The sequence below is a fragment of the Miscanthus floridulus genome, chromosome 1 (genome assembly GCF_019320115.1).
Source record: "Miscanthus floridulus cultivar M001 chromosome 1, ASM1932011v1, whole genome shotgun sequence".
NCBI lineage: Eukaryota > Viridiplantae > Streptophyta > Magnoliopsida > Poales > Poaceae > Miscanthus > Miscanthus floridulus.
Genome location: NC_089580.1, coordinates 194,450,573 through 194,474,336, shown reverse-complemented (window position 1 = coordinate 194,474,336; position 23,764 = coordinate 194,450,573). Strand labels below are relative to the sequence as shown.

Here is a 23,764-nt window from a genome sequence, read left to right as displayed (position 1 = left end):
TAATTGTCCAATTGTTGACTAATTAGGCTCAAAACGTTCGTCTCGCAAAGTACAACCAAACTGTGCAATTAGTTTTTGATTTTGTTAACATTTAGTACTCCATACATGTACCGTAAGTTTGATGTGACGAGAAATCTTCTTTTTACATAGTGCCGAATTCTGAAAATTGGGAGAACTAAACAACCCTAGTCACTCGTCCGCCGCGCCCCTGCCTGTTGGCCTGTTGGGTGGTGGCCTGGCCTAGTGGCCTCGGCGTCGGCGTCGGCGCGGCCCGGGGAAATTTTGAATCCGGAAGCGCGTGGAGGAGGAATGGCGTGCAGGTGCGGAGGCGGCGGTTTTGCCCGTACTTGCGGTGTGCCGTGCTGTGTGGTGCCCGCGTCGTGGGGTGGACAGGGACCACTACCACAGCGTGGGCACAGCTCAGCCGTTCTCAGGGTCCAGCGGTTTATGACTTTTTATTTACGGCTGGGCCGTGGAGTAAGTTTAAAAAACCTCACACACCACTACACCAGAGCTTATTTCTGAAGGGTTCAAGTTCTAATGATGCGATTAGGAAATAAACCATCTTCAGTTCAGGCCTTCAGGGGGAAGGGAAATAAACTTCTGTAGCCTTCAGGGTCCGAACGTTGTAAATACAGAGAACCGTGCCCGACACGAACACGGTGGCCGAGGTAGCGGTTCTGTTGACAAACATCGTTACGACCTCGACCGTACATACCGCCAGTCAGTACACGTCCGTGAAAGTCACGACAAAACCTCGGAGGAGTTTACAAGAAAGCCCCGTGATTTTCCACTGGTGGTGAAGTTTCTCGGAAGTTTCGAGCCTTTGAATTGTTCTTCCGGTAATCCGGTATAGTACGCAGTAAAAACTTTCAGGGTCTCTTTAGAATACATAACACATGAGTTTCACAGAAATCTTGTAAGAATTTCCTAGAAAATAACTCATTTTATACAGGAAAAAAATGTATTTCTAATGGGTTCGCAAATTCTAGCCAAGTTGTCCGGATCCGGACTGTCTCAGCAAAAAGTCGCGCGAACACCTTTGGACCTGGTAGCGAAACTAAGCCCAACATAGTGTTGGGTAAGGCGGAAAAGAAAGTGGGCTAGTACGGGAAAGGCCCACTTTTCTATCAACCCGTTGAGCCTATTCGCGTTTGTCATTTTTATTTTTTTACTAGAAAGGTTTGTCATTTTGATTTTTTAGAAAAGTTTGTCATTTCGATTTTTTTTAGAAAGGTTTGTCATTTTGGTTGACACAGACATTGCTACTGCCGTTGGCCACGACTGCCTATTTTAGTTTCCGACGAGTATTGCGCCATTGGCACCACAAACACGGCGTATTCCACCAAGCCGTCACCGATTCATCATGGCAAAAAGACACAGCAGCATTAGAATACAACTGCTATACTCAGCTTCAGGTCAGGGTCACGGTTTCACAGACTACTGAATTTGGTGTACCCACCCATGGCCATAGGCATGGTGGGATCCACGAGCCAGAGGCGTATGTCTGTTGCCGCGTTGCATACATAGGCTCTGTTCGGCTTGCTGAAACTTGGCTGAAACTGGCTGAATTGTTATGAGAGAAAAATATTAGTTCCGGCTAAAAAAACAAGCCGAACAAATCGGTTTCTGGACAAGCCAAACGGGGCCATACATATACATAGCTGATGATGAGGCGAGATCCGATCGGTGACTCTGTACATCACATATATAAAAATCGAACTGGAGCTCGGCAGGGCGCTTTGATTGAGCCCGTCTGCTGCTCATGGCCGGAAGTCACCGTCTGATGCTGGTGCTTCACTTCGTCGTCTTGGGCGCTCCGTAGACATCGCTCACCTTCTTCGCCTGCTTCTCGCATTCCATCTCGAGCTGTTCCCGCTCTTTGCCCGTGCTGCCGTCCTCTTGGTCTTTCTCCTTTCCCCACAGCAGCATGTACAGGCCCACAATCACAACCCCACATCCGATGATGCTGCAAACAAAAAACCATCGGAATTCAGCTAAGGACATCACTGAACTTCAGGACAAGTAACACCACCAACACCAAGCATTCCATGTGAATGTACGTGTCTGCCGACGATATAGGTTCTCGCCGAAGATGAAGTAGGCCAGGATGGCGACCATGATGGTGGGGAGGGGGTTGAACACGGTGACGAAGATGGGGCCTTTCTTCTCGGTGCACCTCAGCTGCACGAACACCGTGAAGCATTGCAGGCGATGCCTGAGTAGACGATGCACCGTAACTTGAGGTCAAAGCCGATGCGCCAGTCTTCCGGTCTGTGCTGCATGAACACCGTGAAAACAGTGGACTAGATGCCCCTGACCGTGCACATCCATGCCATCAGCAAGAGCTAGACCGCGTCCTCCGGCATGGGTGGGTCGACGACTCAACTCCTGTTGCCGACCACGTACTGTTGTTGCCGACCACACACTATGGTTAGAGGTAGAAGAAGGAAGGGAGAACAGAGCACGCACACAGCATAATCACCAGCGTTGGCCGGAGCTCTGCAGACGAGATGGCAAAACTAAACTCGCTCCCTTTACTAAGTTATAGTGGCAAATGATATATACAACTCTACCCATCTAATCCTAATACACAGACATGTCAGGTTGTTATGCTGCTATAGTGACTAGATGTGACATCAGGGCTGACTTTGACGCCTGCCTCTACTGTGGCTATAGTGCGGTAGGAGAGCCATTTGGCGTCTGTCACTGCAGCTGCTATAGTGCAACAGCAGAGAGCCCTTTACGACGCCGTCTGTCCCTGTCGTGCGTTCACACAAGGGGGCAGTAGATTACTTAATAATTTTTCCCTAATCCTGTTGCTAACCCTTGAACCCCCTCCATGTCGATTATATTCTTCAGCTCGGTGAGCCGAAGACGGCTGAACGGCTTGGTGAGGACGTCCGTGAGTTGCCGACCAGTTTTGATGAACTTGACGATCTGCCCTCCATTGATATAGTTCCTAACAAAGTGGAACTTGACGTTGATGTGCTTGCTCTGGTCGTGGAGAACCGGATTCTTCGTGAGGGTGATGGCGGGCTGGTTGTCCACCATTAGTGCTGGTAGCTGAGCTTCCACACCGGTCAGCTCACCCAGCAGTCGGCGCAGCCACATAGCTTGGCACGCCGCTGTGGCCGCCACCACATACTCTGCCTCGCATGTGGACAGCGCCACCACCTTCTGTTTCAGCGATAGCCATGAGATTGGGGCCGACTCGAGGAAAACGAGCACACCAGAGGTGTTCCACTGTCCGTCGATGTCCCCCGGCATGTCTACATCGCTGAACACAGTGAGCTGCAGTCTACTCCCGCTGGTCTTGGGAAAGACGATCCCCTGATCTACCGTCCTCTTGACATAGCGCAGCAGCCGCTTCACCGCAACCTAGTGATCCTCTCGGAGATCCTCCATGAAGCGGCTGACGTAGCCCACGATGAACGTAATGTCTGGCCTCATGTGGACTAGGTAGCGCAGACCGTCGATGATGCTCCGATAGAGTGTTGCACCTACCTTCACCGTAGTACTAGCCTTTGTCAGCTTCAACCGCTCCTCCATCGGAGTCACGCACGACTTGCACTCAGCCATACCGCTCCAATAGCTTTGAGGAGTATGCGCTTTGACTGAGCATGAGCACCTCCTTCCACTGTCTTACTTCGATACCAAGGTAGTAGGAGAGCGTGCTGAGATTGCTCATTCAAAAGTGAGCCATCATCTCATGCTTGAAGCTATCGATTTCCTCTACATGCGCGCCGGTGACGATCAAGTCATCCACATACATGCCTATGATGAGCTCCTCCTTCCCCCATCACCGCGTGTAGAGCGCGTGCTCGGTTGCACACCTTGTGAACCCAAGCTCGCCCGACGTGGCGTTAAGCTTGGCGTTCTATGCTCGTGCGGCCTATCGTAGCCCGTAGAGCGCCTTGCGCAGTTAGAGCACCCTGTGCTCTGCTCCCTTGACGGCGAAACCTGAAGGTTGCCTGACAAAGACCGTCTCCGCCAGCTCATAGTTGAAGAAGGCCAATTTTACGTCCAGATGATGGACGCGTCAGTCCTTTGCTGCTGCCAAAGCCAGAAGTAGTCGGGTAGACTCCATGCGCGCTACCTGCACAAAGTCTGTCTTGAAGTCGATGCCCTCGCGCTGGACAAAGCCTCGGGCGACGAGGCACGTCTTATGCTTGACAATGGCGCCATGCTCATCCCGCTTGACCTTGTACACCCACTTTAGGCTGATTGGATGGCATTCTAGAGGTGGATCGACGAGCTCCCAAGTCTCATTTTCCTGGATCACCTTCATCTCCTCCAGCATCGCTCATCGCCAGTTTGCATCATGCTCGCCCAGCGTGAACGTGGGTGGTTCCTCTACACCAATGAGAAGTAGCTCTAGGTCATTGAGTAGCCAACCCACAAGGCCTGAGGGCCCTATGCCGCTGACAATGTCATCTAGCCTATGGAACCGCACCTCCTCACCATCGTGGAAAGCATCTACGAACTCAGTGATGTCACTTGGAGGTGAGGCGAACTTGATCGACGTCGATGGAGTTCCCTGTTCCGCCGGAGTGGTCTACACAACACCTGGAGTGCTCGGCGTCACTCCTGAAGTGTTTGGCACCACTGTAGGAGTGCTCTGCCCTAGTCTTGGAGTGGTCAGCACCACTACAAGATTTCTCGGCTCTGCTACGGGAGTGTTCGACACCCATTTTGGAGTGGTCGACACAACTGCAGGACCTCTCGGTATCACTCCTGGAGTGTTCGACACTCCTCCTAGAGTGCTCGGCACCCCTCTTGGAGTGCTTAGCTCTATTGCTGGAGTGGTCTGCTCCTCCTCTCCAGCATCTCCACCACCGTAGATGACCAAGTGCTCAACGATGAAGGTGCTGGTGAAGCCGCCAGCTTCCCCCATGCCTGGACTGTTCTAGTCCTAGGCTGCCTTCTCGTCAAACACGACGTCGCGCGATACAAGCACCTTGCCTCCGCATGGGTCATAGAGCCTAGTACACCTTGGTACCTTCTGTGTAGCCTAGGAGCACCATCGATGTGCTCCCATCCTCTAGCTTGGTGAGGACCAGCTTCATCTTCCTAACGTGGCCGATGCAGCCGAATGTCTGGAGGAAGGACACGCTCGCCTTGCACCCATACCAAGCTTTGAATGATGTCTTACCCTTGCAGGGCCTTGGTGGGTGTGCGGTTGAGGATGAACACTGCCATGGTCACTACCTCACCCCGGAACCTTGCTGGTATGCTCTTGGCCTTCATTACGGATTGAGCCATGCCGACCACCGTCTGGTTCTACCGCTCCACCACGCCATTCTTCTATGGTGAGTATGGTACGATGTGGTGTCGCACCACACCTGGATCCACGCAGTACGTAGTGAACTCCACCGAAGTGAATTCACCGCCGTCATCAGTCCTTAGCACGCGCAACTTCTTATCGCTCTCCGCCTCTACGCGCGCCTTGAACTTCTTGATCGCCTCCGCCGCCTCGTCCTTGCTCGTTAGGAGTTGCAGCCACATATAATGACTACAATTATCCATGAGCAGGAGGAAGTACCACCGACCACCATTTGTGGCTGGCATGATTGGCCCATAGAGATCGCTGTGGACAAGCTCGAGAGCGTCCGCCGCGTGATACTTGGCCACCTTTGGGAACGTTAGCCTCCTATGCTTCCTGGCCAGGCAGCTGTCACACAGCTCGCCTCCGTGTTTGATGTAGGGCAGCCCTTAGACTATTTTGTCCAGCCAACCGAGCACGTCGAAGCTAAGATGGCCAAACCGGGCATGCCACAGCCACGACTCTTCGGTGTGCCGTGCTGCCAAGCACACCGGTAGCTCCACCTTCAAGTTGAGTAGGTACAGCCAGTTCCAGGACCTCTTCACCTTGGCAAGAAGGAGCTGCTCCCGGTCCTTGATCCTGAGGACGCCATCCTTGATCAGTACCTCGCTGCCTGCGCTCATCCAGCTAGCCAATGCTGATGATACTTGAACATAGCTGCAGGATCTAATATACATCAGTTAGTGCATGGTGCTCATCGTTCTGGCTCCTGAAGATGATGGTGCTGCACCCTCGGATCGCCACCCTTGAGCCATCACCGAACTTTACCATGACGGTCACGTCGACGTCGAGCTCAGAGAAGGCTGCCTTGGAGCCCATCATGTGGTTGCTGGCGCCAGAGTCCATGTACCACTGCTGCTCCTGTCCGCCACCCACGCATCCGAAGTGGACTTGGGCGCGCGGTTTGTCAAGGTAGACAACTTTTAGAGCCTTCCTAGGCCCTTCCACCGTCATCATCTCTCCCTTCTCCTTGGCCTCAACGTCGTGCAGTGCACAAAACGTCGCCATCAGGATAGTGGCCTCATCATCATCATCACCCTGTGCCAGATGAGCCTCAGCCTTTTTCTCCTGCTAGCGATTTGGGCACTCCTTTGCCCAATGGCCTATCTTCCCACAGTGCCGGCAGGCGTTGGGGTCGACCTTCTTCTTCTTCTCCGAAGAAGACTTATCACGACGCTTGTCATCGCCACCACGGCTGGAGCAGGCTTCCTCAGAGTTCCTCCATGCAGCCCACTCCCCCTCTATCAGCAGCAGCTTGCCGCTTGTCCTTTGTTGCTATCGCCTATTCTAGGCACTCGTCCACCACCCGCAACCGACCAGTCACATCATCAATGGTGAGGGTGGATAGATCCAACAGCGTCTCTATGGAGAGAGCGATCTAGATGTACTTCGCCGGCATGAAGTGGAGGTACTTGGAGACCGCCTCTTCTTTTGTTGATGGTGACGTTGTGGCTCCTCAGCTTGCTGATGAGCGTCTACAAGTGGAGGGAGAAGTCCTCCATCGATTCACCATCCTTGAACCTGAGGTTGGCGTACTCCTACTTTAGCAGCTGAGCAATCGCCTTCTTTGCGTGATTAGAACCGACACACATCGCTACAATGGCCTCCCATGCTTCCTTAGCAGAGCTCTTTGCCACCAATGGCTCCCTGTACTTCGATGGCATAGCAGTGAGGGTAGCCTCTAGCGCTGATATGTCATCTTCTTTGTTGTTGGTGCCCTTGTCAATAGCATTCTAGAGTCGGGCTCTGAGCTTGACCTTCATGTTCATCAACCACTCGCCATAGTTGGTGCGAGTCAGCGTCGGCTAACTAGTGCCACTGACCTCCCGCACCATGCGCACTGTGGCAAAACCACCCAAAATAACACACTATAAGGGTCAAGATGGCGACTAGAGAGGGGGTGAATAGTCTTTTCTAAAATTAATCACGTCGGCTAACCGAAACAAGTGCGGAATTAAGGCGATCGGTCTAGCCAAGACTACACCCCTCTATCTATATTCACTAGCACCTTCCAAAGATACTAATTAAGCAACAAAGGTACCGGGCTAGCTAGAGCTCACCTAACCAATTCTAGGAGTAAGGTCACACAAACCTATGCCACTAGTACTTTAAACAATAAGGGAGCTCCTACACATGCTAGTAAGCAAAAGCACAAAGCCAACTAAGCTCACTAGCAATGCTTAATAACAAGGCAACCAATGCCAAATTAGAGAGCGCAATTACTTAGCTACACAAACTAAGCAATGTGACTAACAAGGTAACACAAACCAAATTAGCCACGTAAGGGAGCTACTTCTAAGCTACACAAGCAAGAAGGTAACTAGAAAGCTACACAAGCTAACTAATTACACAAGCAACAACACAAGCTCAATATATATGAAAGTAATTGCAAGCTTGTGTTATGGGGATGCAAACCAACGGGAAGAACAATGTTGACACAATGATTTTTCTCCCGAGGTTCACGTGTTTGCCAACACGCTAGTCTCCGTTGTGTTGACCGCTCACTTGGTGGTTCGGCGGCTAATTAGCATCACCCGCTAAGCCTGCACATCGGGCGCCGCAAGAACCTACCCCTTGAGTGAGGGTAGCTCAATGACACGCTTTACTAAAGTTGCTCTTCACGACTCTCGCGGAGCGAGCACAATGCCCCTTACAAGCTCTTCTTAGGAGTGCCGCACAAGCTTCTTGCGGGCTTCGACAGAGACCACCACCAAGCCATCTAAGAGGTGGCAACCTCCAAGTGTAACAAGCACCATCGGCTTGCAACTCGATCACCTAGTGCCACTCGATGCAACCTCACAATGCAATCGCACTAGAATTGCTCACTCACACAATCGGATGATCGCTATCAAGTATGTGTGAGATGGAGGGCTCCCAAGCACTCTCAAGCATGGACACAAAGTCCCCCGAGGTGCTCAGCTTAAGCCATGGCCGAAAGCCACTTCTATTTATAGCCTCAAGGGCTAAACTAGCTGTTACCCCTTCACTGGGCAACTGTCGGGTCGACCGGACGCTCCGGTCGTGTTGACCGAACGCTGGACCTCAGCGTCTGGTCACTCGATGATAGCCACATGTCACCTGCGTTCAATGGCATTCTTCTGATCTCAACGGTCATCTGCTGACTAGACGTAGCAGCTTCAACTGACCAGACGCTGGACCTCAGCGTCCGGTCATTTACAGTAAGGTACCGACCTTGACCAGATGCGTCCGGTCGCACATGATCGGACATAGCCCAGCGTCCAGTCACTTCCTAGTGCCAGCGTCCAATGCACTCTGTGAGACCCTATCTTTTATGTGTAGGGCGCCGGTGGCACCGTCGGACTGGTCCGCACTCTACGGGCGGACACTCCGCAGGTGGAGTTTCTTCACCAAGTTGATCCACATCAACTCCAACTCCATCTCCTTTGTAAATGTGCCAACACTACCAAGTGTACACCACCATGTATATGTGTGTTAGCTTTTCACAATCATTTTCCAAAGGATGTTAGCCACTCAACTTGCCATGCCACTCGATCCTAGCGACGATGCAAAGTTAGATCACTCAAGTGGCACTAGATGACCGATATACAAACAAGTTTGCTCCTCTTGATAGTATGGCCATCTATCCTAAACTCGGTCATAAACTTCTCTACACACCTATGACCTGTGAAATGAAATGCCCTAGGTTATACCTTTGCCTTGCACATTCCATTCCATCTCCTCCAACGTCGATGCAACACATGCACCAACACGATCAACAATGATATGATCCACTTCATATCATCACATGATCATATTGGTTCATCGATCTTGACTTCACTTGCTCTTCACCGTTGCCATCGTCCATCGGTGCCAAGTCTTGCTCAAGCTTCACCACCACGCGGTCCATCACTCCAAGGCCTTTGACTTGCCCTTCACGCTTGCAACCGGTCCATCAAGCCAAGTATTGTCTTAATCTTATCCACCTTGATCACATGACTCAATGTCATGTCTCATGTATATTTAAGCTCCTTCATCATCACATGTTGTGAGCTTTGCAACATCTCCAAGCTATTTTCACCTTCATAGCATATGTTGCTCACATAAACACAATTAGTCCATCTAGATTGTCACTCAATTACCAAAATCAAACAAGGACCTTTTAATCTCCTCCTTTTTGGTAATTGATGACAACTCTACAAAGATATGGAATTTAAGCTCTTTTGGATTCATGTTGCTTGCCCAAGCAATTTTACTATGTGAAAATGATTTTGGACAAGTACCATAAACCTGAAATGGTAGTATTAGCTCCCCCTATATATGTGCTAGAGTGTTTGATTTGAAGGTCACACATATGCATAGATTAAAATTGTTGGAGAGTAATTACTACAAAATGATGCTAAGGTGTATAGAATAAACCTTTGAAGCGTGTACCAATCGGAGTTGCACCTTTAAGTTCATCCTTAACACCATGGTTAGCTAGACATCACTTGGCAATAAAAGCACTAGATACCTCATGAGATTAACATTAAAAGCAAGGTACTAGCATTACTTGAAAAGCATACCAAGTGTCTAGCTATCATCCTATGCATGCTAGTTATCAAATCACCATTCAAGTTCTACAACTAGCATACACCACATAAGCATGCATATTGAATTTGAAAGTTTATGCAATGCAAGCAAGCACATGAATATGCACATATCAAATGCAATCAATCAAAGTTCATGAGCTTGCTCCCCCCTACTTGTGTGCTTCTCTTGTCCAAGAATTTTGATCCATCTCTTTTCTCCAATGTTGCTCCCTCTTTGTCCATGTTTATGTCCAACCTCTTAAGCTTTCATATCTTATCTCTCCCGTTACACAATTTATCTCTCCCTCTTATAAAGGCTTTCATATCTTTGTACAATCTCTCCCCATTTGTCATCAATTTCCATAAAAGGTGAGCTTCTCATTGATGCAAGGGTATGCATTTTGGGGTAGATGGTTGAGGCTTGAATCTTGCATTTTTTATGGACATCACTTGATTATTGGAATGACACCATTTGTAAATACCACTTGTAGCTTGTACCACTTGTATCTTGTGTAGGGCTTCTTGAGATACCACACATAAAATTTTTGATCTTGTGATCAATTTGTGGGACACCTCCCCCTATGTGATAGCATGGGTCATCCATTTGATACACTTGAGCTCTTGTAGATGAGGGATGCATTCTTCATTTGATGATCACTTAAAGTTGAGGATCACTTGTGGAACCATCGTCTTTCATGGTTGATACTATATATAGATACCACTTGTAGGAAGTGAATACTATTTGAAAGAATCTTCTAGTATGGAACCACTTGTTTGATTTATCAATAAAGACCATTTCTTGAACATTTGCTATCTTTATGAGTATCACTTATAGGATATCACTTGTGAGTTGATCTAGACATTATTTATAGATTCTTGATAAAATACTTGAGTCTAGATACCATTTGAAACAAACTAGATATCCATTTGCAGTGTTGTCTTGTGCTTGTACTCTTATCACTATCATGAGCTTCTATGATTGACTTGAACTAAAATGATTTGCCTAAGCTTCTAAGTTCGGTTTGAACCAATAACAAGCTTCTTCACACCTCTTGCAAGGGGTTATCTTGCCAATGTTGTACTTGTCACTTGTTAGCAATCCAAATTAAGTCAAGTACTTGGGTTCACTAGCTCATGAACAAATTCATGTACTAACCACTAGATCAAGTAATCATTCAAACAATAGTGGTAGGCTATGAATTTAAATATTTCATTTGTTATGCATGATCCTATGAAGCATGTACTATATGCACTAACCACATACTAGTAAGGGATGAAATGATCATGCACATTACAATAATACCTTTGCTATGTTAGAGTAGAGGATAGTCACATAGATTCCAATTTATTACTCCAATAGCAATATGAAGTCCAATTATAAGCTTGGTGAAGACCAATTGATACCATGTTGAATTTTATTTTTTCACCCATATGAAATGAATACCACTTATGATCAAGTGCACTTTCTTGTTGTGGTTGACTTGCTTTATCTTTTGATCTTTGCTTGCATGAGAGTATCAATTTGAGAATACCACTTGAAATATCATGATTAGCTCTCTTTTGGGTGTTGCTTGCTTTTCTTGATCAACCCTTTTGATTGCTTCAACTAAGCATCTTAAATGTTCCTCGGATCACCACTTCCATGTTAGCCTTCCAAGTACCACACTTGGTTTACCTACACATAGGCGGTAAGCCCCTACACTAGGGAGAAGTGACCTCTTTCCAAGAACCATTGTTGATACTCACTTGAAATAACTTAATTGATTGATCCAAGTGATGGACTTAACTTGATAAGTGAACTTGATTCCTTCTTTAAGTCCTTTTCTTTCTTCTTGTTTAAGTTCTTTTATTTCTACTAAATGATTTCCAATAGTCACTAGAACTTAACCTTTCAACTTCATCTTGAGTTTGATCTTGATCTTTCAATTTGAATACCGAATGTGTGCAAAGTACACTTCACAATCAAATGGTTTTGTACTCATATCTTGTCATGCTTCTAGATCATCTCAAAACCAAACTTAGGTACCTCAAACACTTGTAAACATGTTTCCAACTTGAGGACCTTTCCATCAAGGTGACTCTTGATCAATCCAACATTTGTCACTTTTCTGATAGATTTTGTACCCTTCAAAGAAATAAGCATATCTCCCAAAGTACAAATCCAAATACCACGAAATTTGATGAAGGTGTGCAATACTAAGTTATCTTAGCATCTGTAAAAATTTGAGCTCCATTTGACTTCTAGATTGCTGCCATATTTTAATTCTTCCACCACTGCTACATGCTGAAAACTGTTGCACTATAGTTGACAAGATCCACTCCAAAACTGAAGCATTTCTTATCCAATTCTCATGAAAATTTTACAGCATCTTATACCATAAGTCTAGAGCATGTACACCAATTTTCATGCCAATCCAATAAGTTTTGATTTCTCAAACATGGCTAAGTTCACATCTAGCTCAGATTTTGCAATATAGGATAGATTTCAACAATTGAGCTATACTTCATCAAATATGAATCAAACTTGATACTAACTTATTTGAATACTTCCATAAGACATATATCCATTCAAACCACTTACTAAAAGTCATCTCATGAATTTATCCAACACAAATCAATCCAAACTTGATTACTAAGCAATTATCCATTCAAATATCTTATAGCAAGCAACATTGCATATTTATCCAATTCAATCAACTCATATGCACCCAAATGAAATGATCAACAAGAGATATACCTTGGTTAGCTCATGATCATCCAACTAGCAAGCTTTAACTCAATTATTTGCAAGTCATCAAATATTTCAATAAATCACCACAACTTGAATATGACACTTGTATGTTGTAGCACTTGGACTTCATTCAATTTTCATTTAGCATTGGGTTAGATATGCACTAAGCTTCAATGCTTGATTCAACATATGATGATTAATATGAACACAATTGAATCAAGTCTCCAATGCCGATGATACCTACAATCAATTATTCACTTTTTGATAGTACCCAAACATGTTTGGGTTCTCTCAAGTTAGGAGCAACATACTTAGGCATAGCCTTAGTATGAATAACGGGATGTTTTGCAATTGCAACCAATGAGGTACCATTGCCATCCCTTCTAAGCACATTATTATCAACAATTGAAGTAGGCTTTGAAATATCACCTAGGGGCATGAATGTGCCACGTGTCCCCTTTCCCGGCATGAGTAGCACTTTCTTTTTGCTTGAGTCTTCTCTTCTTTGCTCATGTGGTGCTTCTCATTGCCTTGCCTCTCATGGATTGCTTGAGACTTCTTCTCAAGCTTGGTAGGACACTTAGAGGCAAAGTGTCCTATATTTCCACACTTGAAGCACTTGATGTGAGCAAAATCTTTCTTCTCATCTTTATTCTTGCTCATCATCTTGGCATCTTGAGTTTGCATTGGATGCCTTGCCTTTCCACCCCTTCTTGTTTTCTTATTCTTTATCATCAAATCACCACCATCTTTATGGTTGATCTTGATTTGAACTTGGGGTGTCTTCTCTTGCTTAACTTGTGGCTTTGGTTGAGGCTTCACTTGTTGCTTCACCAATTGCTTGGTTGGGCACATTGAGGTAAGATGACCCCAAGTACGGCACTTGAAGCACTTCACATTCCTTAGCCTCTCTTTTTCTTTCTCCAACTTGAGCTTTTCTTCATTGGGGCAACCATTTGCAAGATGTCCCACTTCATGGCACTTGAAGCACATGAAATGAGAGAGCTTCTCTTGTTTTTGCTTCTTCATTTCTCTTTCATATCTTCTCTTGCCCCATCTTTTGCCCTTGATCTTGCTCTTGTTGAAGCCAATGCCACTTGTGTTATTGCGGCTTTCTTGATGATTGACTTTGCTAGTCTTGAAGCCGACTCCACTCTTGTCACCAAAGTTTCTTTGAGTCTTCAATATATGCTCAAAGGTGACTTGAGAGTTATAGCACCTCTCTAACTTATTGCTCAATTTCTTCACTTTATTTTTGAGCTTATTGTTCTCCTTGAAAAGGTTAGTCTCACAAGACATAGAAGTAGAACAAGCATCTATTTATGAAGAGCATGGCATATCTAGTAAATCATCATAAGAGGTGGATGCATGCTTCTTACCTACATCACAAGGGTTAGCAATAATATGTGATTGATCAATTGACCCATGTGATGAACTCTCATTATTTTTAAGTTTCTTTGTAAATACTTTAATGAGAGAAGCATGTTGTTCTAATAATTCATCATGAGATGCAAGTAGTGTCTCATGATTCAATTTAAGCTCATCAAGTGAAGATTTATATGCATCAAGTAATTTCTTATGTTCTTCACAAGAGTTCTTTAGAAATGAGTTTTCATTTTCTAATTTCAATGTTTTAGCTTTCTCATTTTCTAAAGACATGGTCATGCTAGCAAGTCTACTAACAAGCTCATCATATGAATCAACATGATCAACCACATCATCATTTGATACCTTGGTGTCACCTTATGACATGAGACAATGTGGTGTAGTGGATGGGCTTGTAGTAGCATCTTCATCATGGCTTAAGCATGAACCATCATTGCCAACAAGTGTGCATAGGGGTAGCATCATCATTTGCAACACTTGTGACGTCATCATCAATCTTGTCAAGTGAACTTGTAGTGGATCGATCATCATCATCACTTGACCTTGAGGTGGAGCAATCTTCCACAACCACCAAGTTGTGATTATGCTCAACACACTCATGCACCTCCTTCTTGGGCTCATCCTCCTTGAATTTGCCATCATCCCATGTGGAGGAATCACCGAAGATTTCCTTGATGGACTCCCATATCTCACGAGTGGTTCCTTTGATGTTTACTTGTTTCATCAAATCAAAGCTTAAAGCATCCATTAGAAAACAACAAGCATGTGCATCAAATTCATAGAAAACCCTTTGAGCTTTGGTGAGATTTCTATAGTCCAAGACATGGGTGAGACCACTAGTGACAACCCACCAAAATTTAGGTCCCTATGCACGAAAATGATCAAGCATGTGATTTTTCCAAATTGCAAAGTTTGTGCCATAAAAAATGTGTGCCTCACAAACATCTAGCCCATTAGACGCCATCCTCTCGGGTCAGTGAAGACCACAAATGAGAGACCGAGCTCTGATACCACTTGTAAGGGTCGAGATGGCGACTAGACGGGGGATGAATAGTCTTTTCTAAAATTAATCGTGTCGGTTAACCAAACAAGTGCGGAATTAAGGCGATCGGTCTAGCCAAGACTACACCCCTCTATCTATGTTCACTAGCACCTTCCAAAGATACTAATTAAGCAACAAAGGTGTCGAGCTAGCTAGAGCTCACCTAACCAATTCTAGGAGCAAGGTCATACAAACCTATGCCACTAGTACTTTAAGCAACAAGGGAGCTCCTACACATGCTAGTAAGCAAAAGCACAAAGCCAACTAAGCTCACTAGCAATGCTCAATAATAAGGCAACCAATGCCAAATTAGAGAGCGCAATTACTTAGCTACACAAACTAAGCAATATGACTAACAAGGTTACACAAACCAAATTAGCCATGCAAGGGAGCTACTTCTAAGCTACACAAGCAAGAAGGTAACTAGAAAGCTACACAAGCTAACTAATTACACAAGCAACAACACAAACTCAATATATATGAAAGTAATTGCAAGCTTGTGTTACGGGGATGCAAACCAACAGGAAGAACAATGTTGACACGATGATTTTTCTCCTGAGGTTCACTTGTTTACCAACACGCTAGTCCCTGTTGTGTCGACCGCTCACTTGGTGGTTCGATAGCTAATTAGCATCACCCGCTAAGCCCGCACATCGGGCGCCGCAAGAACCTACCCCTTGAGTGAGGGTAGCTCAATGACACGCTTTACTAAAGTTGCTCTTTGCGACTCCCACGGGGCGAGCATAATGCCCCTCACAAGCTCTTCTCAGGAGCGCCGCACAAGCTTTTTGCGGGCTTCGACGGAGACCACCACCAAGCTGTCTAGGAGGTGGCAACCTCCAAGAGTAACAAGCACCACCGGCTTGCAACTCAATCACTTAGTGCCACTCGATGCAACCTCACGATGCAATCGCACTAGAATCGCTCACTCACACAATCGGATAATCGCTATTAAGTATGTGTGAGATGGAGGGCTCCCAAGCACTCACAAGCATGGACACAAAGTCCCTCGAGGTGCTCATCTTAAGCCATGGCCGAAGGCCACTTCTATTTATAGCCCCAAGGGCTAAACTAGCCATTACCCCTTCACTGGGCAACTGTCGGGTCGACCGGACGCTCCGGTCATGTTGACCGAACGCTGGACCTCAGCGTCCGGTCACCCAATGATAGCCACGTGTCACCTGTGTTCAACGGCATTCTTCTGATCTCAATGGTCATCTGCTGACCAGATGTAGTAGCTTCAACTAACCAGACGATGGACCTTAGTGTCTAGTCGTTTACAGTAAGGTACCGACCTTGACCGGACGCATTCGGTCGCACGTGATCGAACGTAGCCCGGCATCCGGTCACACTCCAGCTTCTGCGTCACCATGCATCAGCCTAACCGGACACACCCTGCCAGCGTCCGGTCACTTCCAGTGCTAGCGTCCGATGCACTCTGTGAGACCCTATCTTTTTGTGTAGGGCGCCAGTGGAGTTTCTTCACCAAGTTGATCCACATCAACTCCAACTCCATCTCCTTTATAAATGTGCCAACACTACCAAGTGTACACCACCATGTGTATGTGTGTTAGCTTTTCACAATCATTTCCCAAAGGATGTTAGCCACTCAACTTGCCACGCCACTCGATCCTAGCGACGATGCAAAGTTAGATCACTCGAGTGGCACTAGATGACCAATATGCAAACAAGTTTGCTCCTCTTGATAGTATGGCCATCTATCCTAAACTCGGTCATAAACTTCTCTACACACCAATGACCGGTGAAATGAAATGCCCTAGGTTATACCTTTGCCTTACACATTCCATTCCATCTCCTCCAATGTCGATGCAACACATGCACCAACACGATCAACAATGATATGATCCACTTCATATCATCACGTGATCATATTGGTTCATCGATCTTGACTTCACTTGCTCTTCACCGTTGCCATCGTCCATCGGCGCCAAGTCTTGCTCAAGCTTCACCACCATGCGGTCCATCACTCCAAGGCCTTTGACTTGCCCTTCACGCTTGTAACCGGTCCATCAAGCCAAGTATTGTCTTGATCTTCTCCACCTTGATCACATGACTCAATGTCATGTCTTATGTACTTTTAAGCTCCTTCATCATCACATGTTGTGAGCTTTGCAACATCTCTAAGCTATTTTCACCTTCATGGCATTTGTTGCTCACACACATGTACCTATGGACTAATCACCTATGTATCTCACATAAACATAATTAGTCCACCTAGGTTGTCACTCAATTACTAAAACCAAACAAGGACCTTTCACACGCTTACGGAGGTGCTCATCTTTCACCAGACACTAAGCACCCCAAAAGCAAGCTACAGCGGGCGGTATTCGTCGGGCACACCCTAAGGGAGAACCCGAAAGATCCACATTTTTCCTAAGGATCCAATAATGAGAACAAGTTACAATACTTGTCCATTTCATACATCAGAGTTTCTTAGAATTACATTATTACAATACCAAATGTTAGATAGCAGAATGATAAACAACACAATTTAAAATAAACATCTAGCGATAGGAACGAGGATCCGGCTGAGCCCACCAGAAGAATCCTCCACACAAGGGTACTTCTCATGCATTACCTACAATAGGGGTAAATAAACCCTGAGTACACAATATACTCGCAAGACTTATCCGACTAGTGGGAATAATTTCCTGACTCCAAGGAATATGATAAGCTTTATGGTTTGCTGGTTTCTTTTGGCAGAAAGCAATACTAATAGTGAGTCCTTATTTATGTTATTATTATAAGCCGTATTAAGTTATCATCTAAACAGTGTATATAAGCACCTGTTCTACTTTCAAGCAAGAGTTGAGCAAGCAGTTTCATTTCTTCTCCTTTCAACTTTCAGTTCTTACTACAGTGCTAACACAGGAAGCAAGTCATACCGACTCGGCGGCGATTCATGAACCAATGTGCCCAGCTGGGTGCCCCAAAAACACACATCCCACTTGTACCTCAGGCACAAGCAGGACCAACCCATCACCCTCCTGTCCTGGGTGTCTAGGTCCCCGTCCAAACTTGGACTCCAAGGCCCCACTCTAGAGTCCTGGACTCAGTGCGGTGTAAGGACCTCCACCATCTTCGCATCTAATTAGTCGGTCTAGAAAGAGCCAGATCCACGACAAGAGAGCAACAAGTCTTCCCTGCGCCCATACCCAAGTATGTGCTCGGAACAATAGACCTGTGACTTGCCCATGATGCTTCATGCAATGATCGGTCCTTAATCAACTTAGACAGGGAAAAAATATAACCAAGCTATGCCCTGTTGGTCGTAGGACACAACCCCTTACACCCACTAATATCCAAACCATATCCCTACCCGGTCATCATTTACCTTTACCATTTTATCATGAGTGATCATGTTTATCACCTACTTATGAGTAACGACAGGTTACTCATGCTACCAATATCCTGATCATAGCAGCTACTTGATCTGTACTAGTAAGACTCATAGGTAGATATATTTAGGCACGTAGTTTCCATAAAATGCCTATAATGTAAATGCACATCATATATATCCAGTGATCATTAAAAATAGGAGTTATACACTGGGGCTTGCCTTGGGCAGGTGACTGGTCAGTAATGTCAGCACCAATAGGCTTTAGGGCTCCCTACTGCATGAGGATCTCCTCCTCGTACTCCTCGATCACCTTGTCATACTCCTATTCGTCGACGGGCATGAATTCTACCAGCTCGTGATCTACATGCATGAAATGATGATGCAATGCTTAGTAATATAGCAACAACAACTCTTAAACTAAAAGTACATCTGTCTAACTACTAAGCTAGCGCTACTAACCACGGTACTAAGTTATCTATTGTTACCCATAACAAGTATGAAGTATGCCATTCATTATTATAGCAACTACATGTATTCTTACTCCTAATGCTGATTTATGTTATATGGGATAAATCAATGATAATAGCTACTCTATTTATCGACTTACTCTAGGGCAACAAAATTTACAGCAAATACATAATAATCTAGTGAGCCTACTATAAAATTTTTATAGCTATAGCTACCACCAATTTTCCACAAATATTCCAACAATATTAATCTACATAATACTAAGCTCTTTAGCTTGAATTTATGAAACTACCATCATCACAGCTAACTGTAATCTAATTGTACTAACAAGTAGATGGTAATTTTGCAAACCTAACAAAATTGGTTTTACTATTTTTGGACCACTACATAATTTACTATAAATTATCAAAGTTTAGCTTGAAAACTAAATTGAATAAACATTAACAAATTCACTAGAAAAATGAAACTGCTTTTGATTTCGCGGCCCACGCTAGCGTCAGCTCGGCTCAACCTGGTGTCCCGCCTACGCGCGCACGCAGCCACCGGCACAGCCTAACTTGGCACAGCCCACGTGCGCTAGTGGCCCACGAGGAAGAAGACTCACGCGGGCGCCACATTATGCAAAAGAGCCTGTTGACACCGTTTTTTGCATGTGTCAAAATGATCAGAGTGGGCTAATCGGCAGGAGGAAAGTTACTGCATACACTGACAGCCGATGAAAATCAGCCTTGTAAAGATGGTTGCCGATGAATGGTAGTGATCGATGGAAGGGTTGATTTAGACTCAGGCGTTGCCGATAAGGTTGGAAATGTTATTATCGATGCCGATGAAGGAAGGCTTGAAGACTACTGCCGATGAAACTAGGAAGTATGCCAATGGAAAGGAGGTCAGTGAGATTTCCATCGTAATCGAGGCGGACAGGGAAATAGATAGGAGTTGATTTCCTTTTCTATATTTGTTAGAGTATGATTCATGTAAGAGTCACGTGTTTCCTTAGATATGGACTTGGTGTCCTAGTTGTGTTTGGTTATGTCTCTTTAGATCAGGGTATAAATATAGATTGAGGGGCAATGTAATAAGATAATCAATCAATATCAAAACCAATTTTTACTCCTATTTGCATCTACTTACTTTTCGGCGACTTCGTCAATTTGCATATTTTTCCTTTTTTACGAGTTCTCATTGATTCGGCGAGTTGCATAGCTTCAGTGCGACCTTCGGCGATTCTCGAGTTCCATGTGAGTACCTCTTGGCCGTGACTTCCGGGCGTATCGCTGTTGTCAGGACCAAAGTGCTCGTATCTTCATCCTTGTCGATTAACAGGTCAAATCGACTGGCACGCTTTGGATATCGATTCGGGTATTAGCCCTTTGTGTTTGCAGATCCACTTTTGCATCAACACATCTTTTGGCACGCCCGGTGGGACCAATCAATCCGATCAATATGTTCAATTCCGAGATCGATTCAGGGAACATTATCGCGGTATCAGAAGAAGATCTTAAGGAAGAGCAGAGGCAGGCTATGGAAAAGGCTAGTAGAAGAATACAGGCAGCTTTGTCTGAAATCGTTTAGCCTGAACAAGAGTGGACAAGTCATCCAGAAGCAAGATTTGCCGTTGCCTCGGCAGGTTACCTTTGACTCCAATCCTGGTAAACTTCAAGAGATGGTTAATTCTGCAGTAAATCATGCTTTGATTAATCATTCCAATGTGCTGTCCAATACTGTTCATAATGCTGTGGTTCGAACTCTCAAAGAAGGACAAGCGTCACCAGCATTACGTTGGGCCTGCCTATCACCAACCAGAGCCAGGCATCTGTCAATACTCCATCGGCTCCCTCGGCCGTTGTGGGTACAGAAGTTACTTCTCCTCCAGTATCGGTAGGCTTACCTAATATTCAATCTACACCGATACGATCAGATCCGGTACTACCAGGAGGACGAGTTCAGCTTAATACAGATCTAGCGGCATCAGCTATGTCAGGCCCTTATGTCTCAGAATAGCCAGATTCCTGCTAATTGGTGGGGATATGGTATGCCTCCAGAGTCATCTGCTTTCAATCCTGGGTTACCTCAAGTGTTTGATGCAGTAGGAAAAGCTCCTATACCATCGGCTAGTTTCACCGATGGCTCAAGTGCCTCAATATGCCACAGCAACTACTGTGCAACCAACTCCAGGAGGTTTCCAGATGCCTTTGGTTCAAACACCCAATTCAAGTCCATCGGCAAGCTTACTGCCGATGCAGCAGAAAGCCCCTATTATGAGTCAAACTAGGGTTCAGTTCATGCCTCAAGCTGGTTATAATTATCCAACAATGTCAGCAAATTACCAGCCATCGATAAGTTTTGTACCGATAAGTTCTAATAATGGTTGGTCAGGACAGTTACCTGTTCAACATACAGTTCAGCAAAATCAGCAGGTTGTAGGGATTCAACAAGGTCATATGCAAGCTGGTTTCTAGAATCAAGCATCGGCAGCTCAGCCGATGAATCCTTTCCAACAGGTTAATGGACCACAAGTAACGGCAAATATGCCGATTGCTGGAGATCGTGGGCCACAAAGATATGTGGAGGGATATCAGCAGGCACCTCCTGTAGAAATTCAGCCAGTTCATCAGTAGGAGGCTGATGCTTTTTGGGCCGAATAAGATAGCAGAAATTATGAAGGATCAGTTTGGGATAAAGCCCAAGGTCAATACTTATTCTTATCGGACTCCATACCCTCCTGCATATGATTTAATTCCTCTCCCAAATCGGTACAAGGTACCAGATTTCACTAAATTCTCTAGGGCAAGATGATACATCAACAATGGAACACGTCAATCGCTTCATTATTCAATGTGGAGAGGCAGCTAGCAGAGATGAATTAAGAGTTCGATTATTTTCATCATCTTTGTCTGGATCGGCATTTACATGGTTCATTTCATTACCACCAAATTCTATTATTACTTGGGTTGATCTAGAAAAACAATTTCATAAGTATTTCTTTGCTGGAATCCATGAAAAGAAGCTTACCGATTTAGTAAAGTTGAGACAGCGTAATGATGAATCGGTAGAAAGCTTTGTGCAAAGGCTACGAGATGTAAAAAATAAGTGCTACAGTCTGGTGCTGGATGATCGGCAGCTTGCCGATCTAGGCTTTCCAAGGGTTATTGCCACATCTTAAAGACAGATATGCTTCTCAGGAGTTTGAAAGCCTCAGTCATCTTGTGCAAAGGATCTCTGATCAAGATACTAGGGTTTTTGAAGCCTAAAAAGAATTGGAGTAAAAAAGTATCATTTGTTGAAGAAGTAGGAGATTCTGATTCTGATGAAGAACCAGTTATCGGCTTAGCTGAGTGGGTTAAGAATAAAAAGCCTGATATCTTGTCCCTTTGGTCAGAAAGAACCAGAAAAGTTTACCTTTGATATCACCAAGGCCGACAAGATATTCGATCTTCTGCTTCAAGAGGGCCAAATTAAGCTGTCACCTAATCATGTGATCCCATCGGCAGAAGAGTTGAAGAAGATCTTGTACTGCAAATGGCACAATGCAACTTCACATAGTACAAATGAGTGCAAGGTGTTCAGGCAACAGTTACAATCGGCTATTGAATCTGGGAGAATTAAGTTTGGTACTTCCAAGGCCCAGAAGCCGATGAAAATTGATCAACACCCTTTTCCAGCAAATATGTTGGAGGCCAAAGGGAAGACCAAGGTATTGACGTCAGAAGCTGCTGAGAAAAACGCATCAGTGGATCCCCAACATCGGATAACTACCGATGATGCAAAAAGTAAGGGTTTGCTGGGAGAAAGCAGTAGTTCCAAAAACCCTCCTCGACCTGGCATTGTGATTACCCATCGAAGGCAGCAGGAGGATTGGCGTCAGCGTAAGGACCGATATCGACAACAGCAAGAAGAGAGACGTCGGGAAGAATGGTATCGGCATAAAAATCATTGGAGGTGCCCAGTTTTTCATCCATTGTTGGGAAGAAGGTATTAAATTGCCAACTGTTGAAAATTGCCCTGAGTGCAATGGTTATTATGGGGTCAATCGGTCAGAAAGGAGGTTTCAACCTGGCAATCAGGGTTTATTTATCAATGAGCCGATCAGAGGCAGAGCAGTCAGTGCATGATCGGCTGGGGGCAGACTTAGTGTACATGAAAGGCTTGGTAAACGCGCTGGATATTTTCCAAGGAATCAAGAGGAGCTTGAGGAAATGGCAAACGCAAGAGTTCCCGATGAAGAAATATTCTACAGGGACCCTAATATACGCCGTGTAGAATCAACTAGGACCTGTTATCAGCCGGTTTGGAAAACCAAGTTTCCTCGATGGTGCCCGGAGGGTCTGACAAAGACACAGAGAAGAAGGATGCAACGTGAGCATCAGGAGGATTTATACCGAGAGGAAAATTCCTCCAATGAGAGGTCTGGTCATCAGCAGTGGCTAGGTAAAACACAAAAATAAGGGTCCATCGGCAGATGTTAATATGGTATTCATGTTGCCGATGGAGTTTTTGGCACTATCTGATAATGAGGAAGAAGTTGTTCTCTCTGATCAAGTAGCTCAGTTGACACTAGATCCAATGATGGCTGTTTTTGAGAAACCTACTGATGACGAGAGACAGCATCTTAAGGCTTTGTTTGTGAAAGGCAGAGTTGATGGGCAGCCTGTATCTAAGATACTTATCGATGGAGGGGCTGCGATTAATATTATGCCTTATGTGATGTATCGGAAACTTGGTAAGGGAGATCAAGACTTGACCAAAACCGATATGATGCTGAAGGATTTTGAAGGCAATGTGTCACCGGCTAAAGGGGCAGTATGCGTTGAATTGACCATCGGCAGCAAAACCTTGCCGACGATGTTCTTTGTTATTAATGGCAAGGGTGCATATAATCTGCTTCTAGGGAGGGATTGGATTCATGCTAATTGTTGTGTTC

The 23,764-nt window shown here is 45.2% G+C and overlaps 1 pseudogene; it reads right to left on the bottom strand.

Moving 5' to 3' along the window:
• Window positions 1-1,797: 1,797 nt before the first annotated feature.
• LOC136469286 (WAT1-related protein At5g07050-like) overlaps window positions 1,798-23,764 on the bottom strand; it is a 42,276-nt pseudogene continuing 20,309 nt past the window's right edge.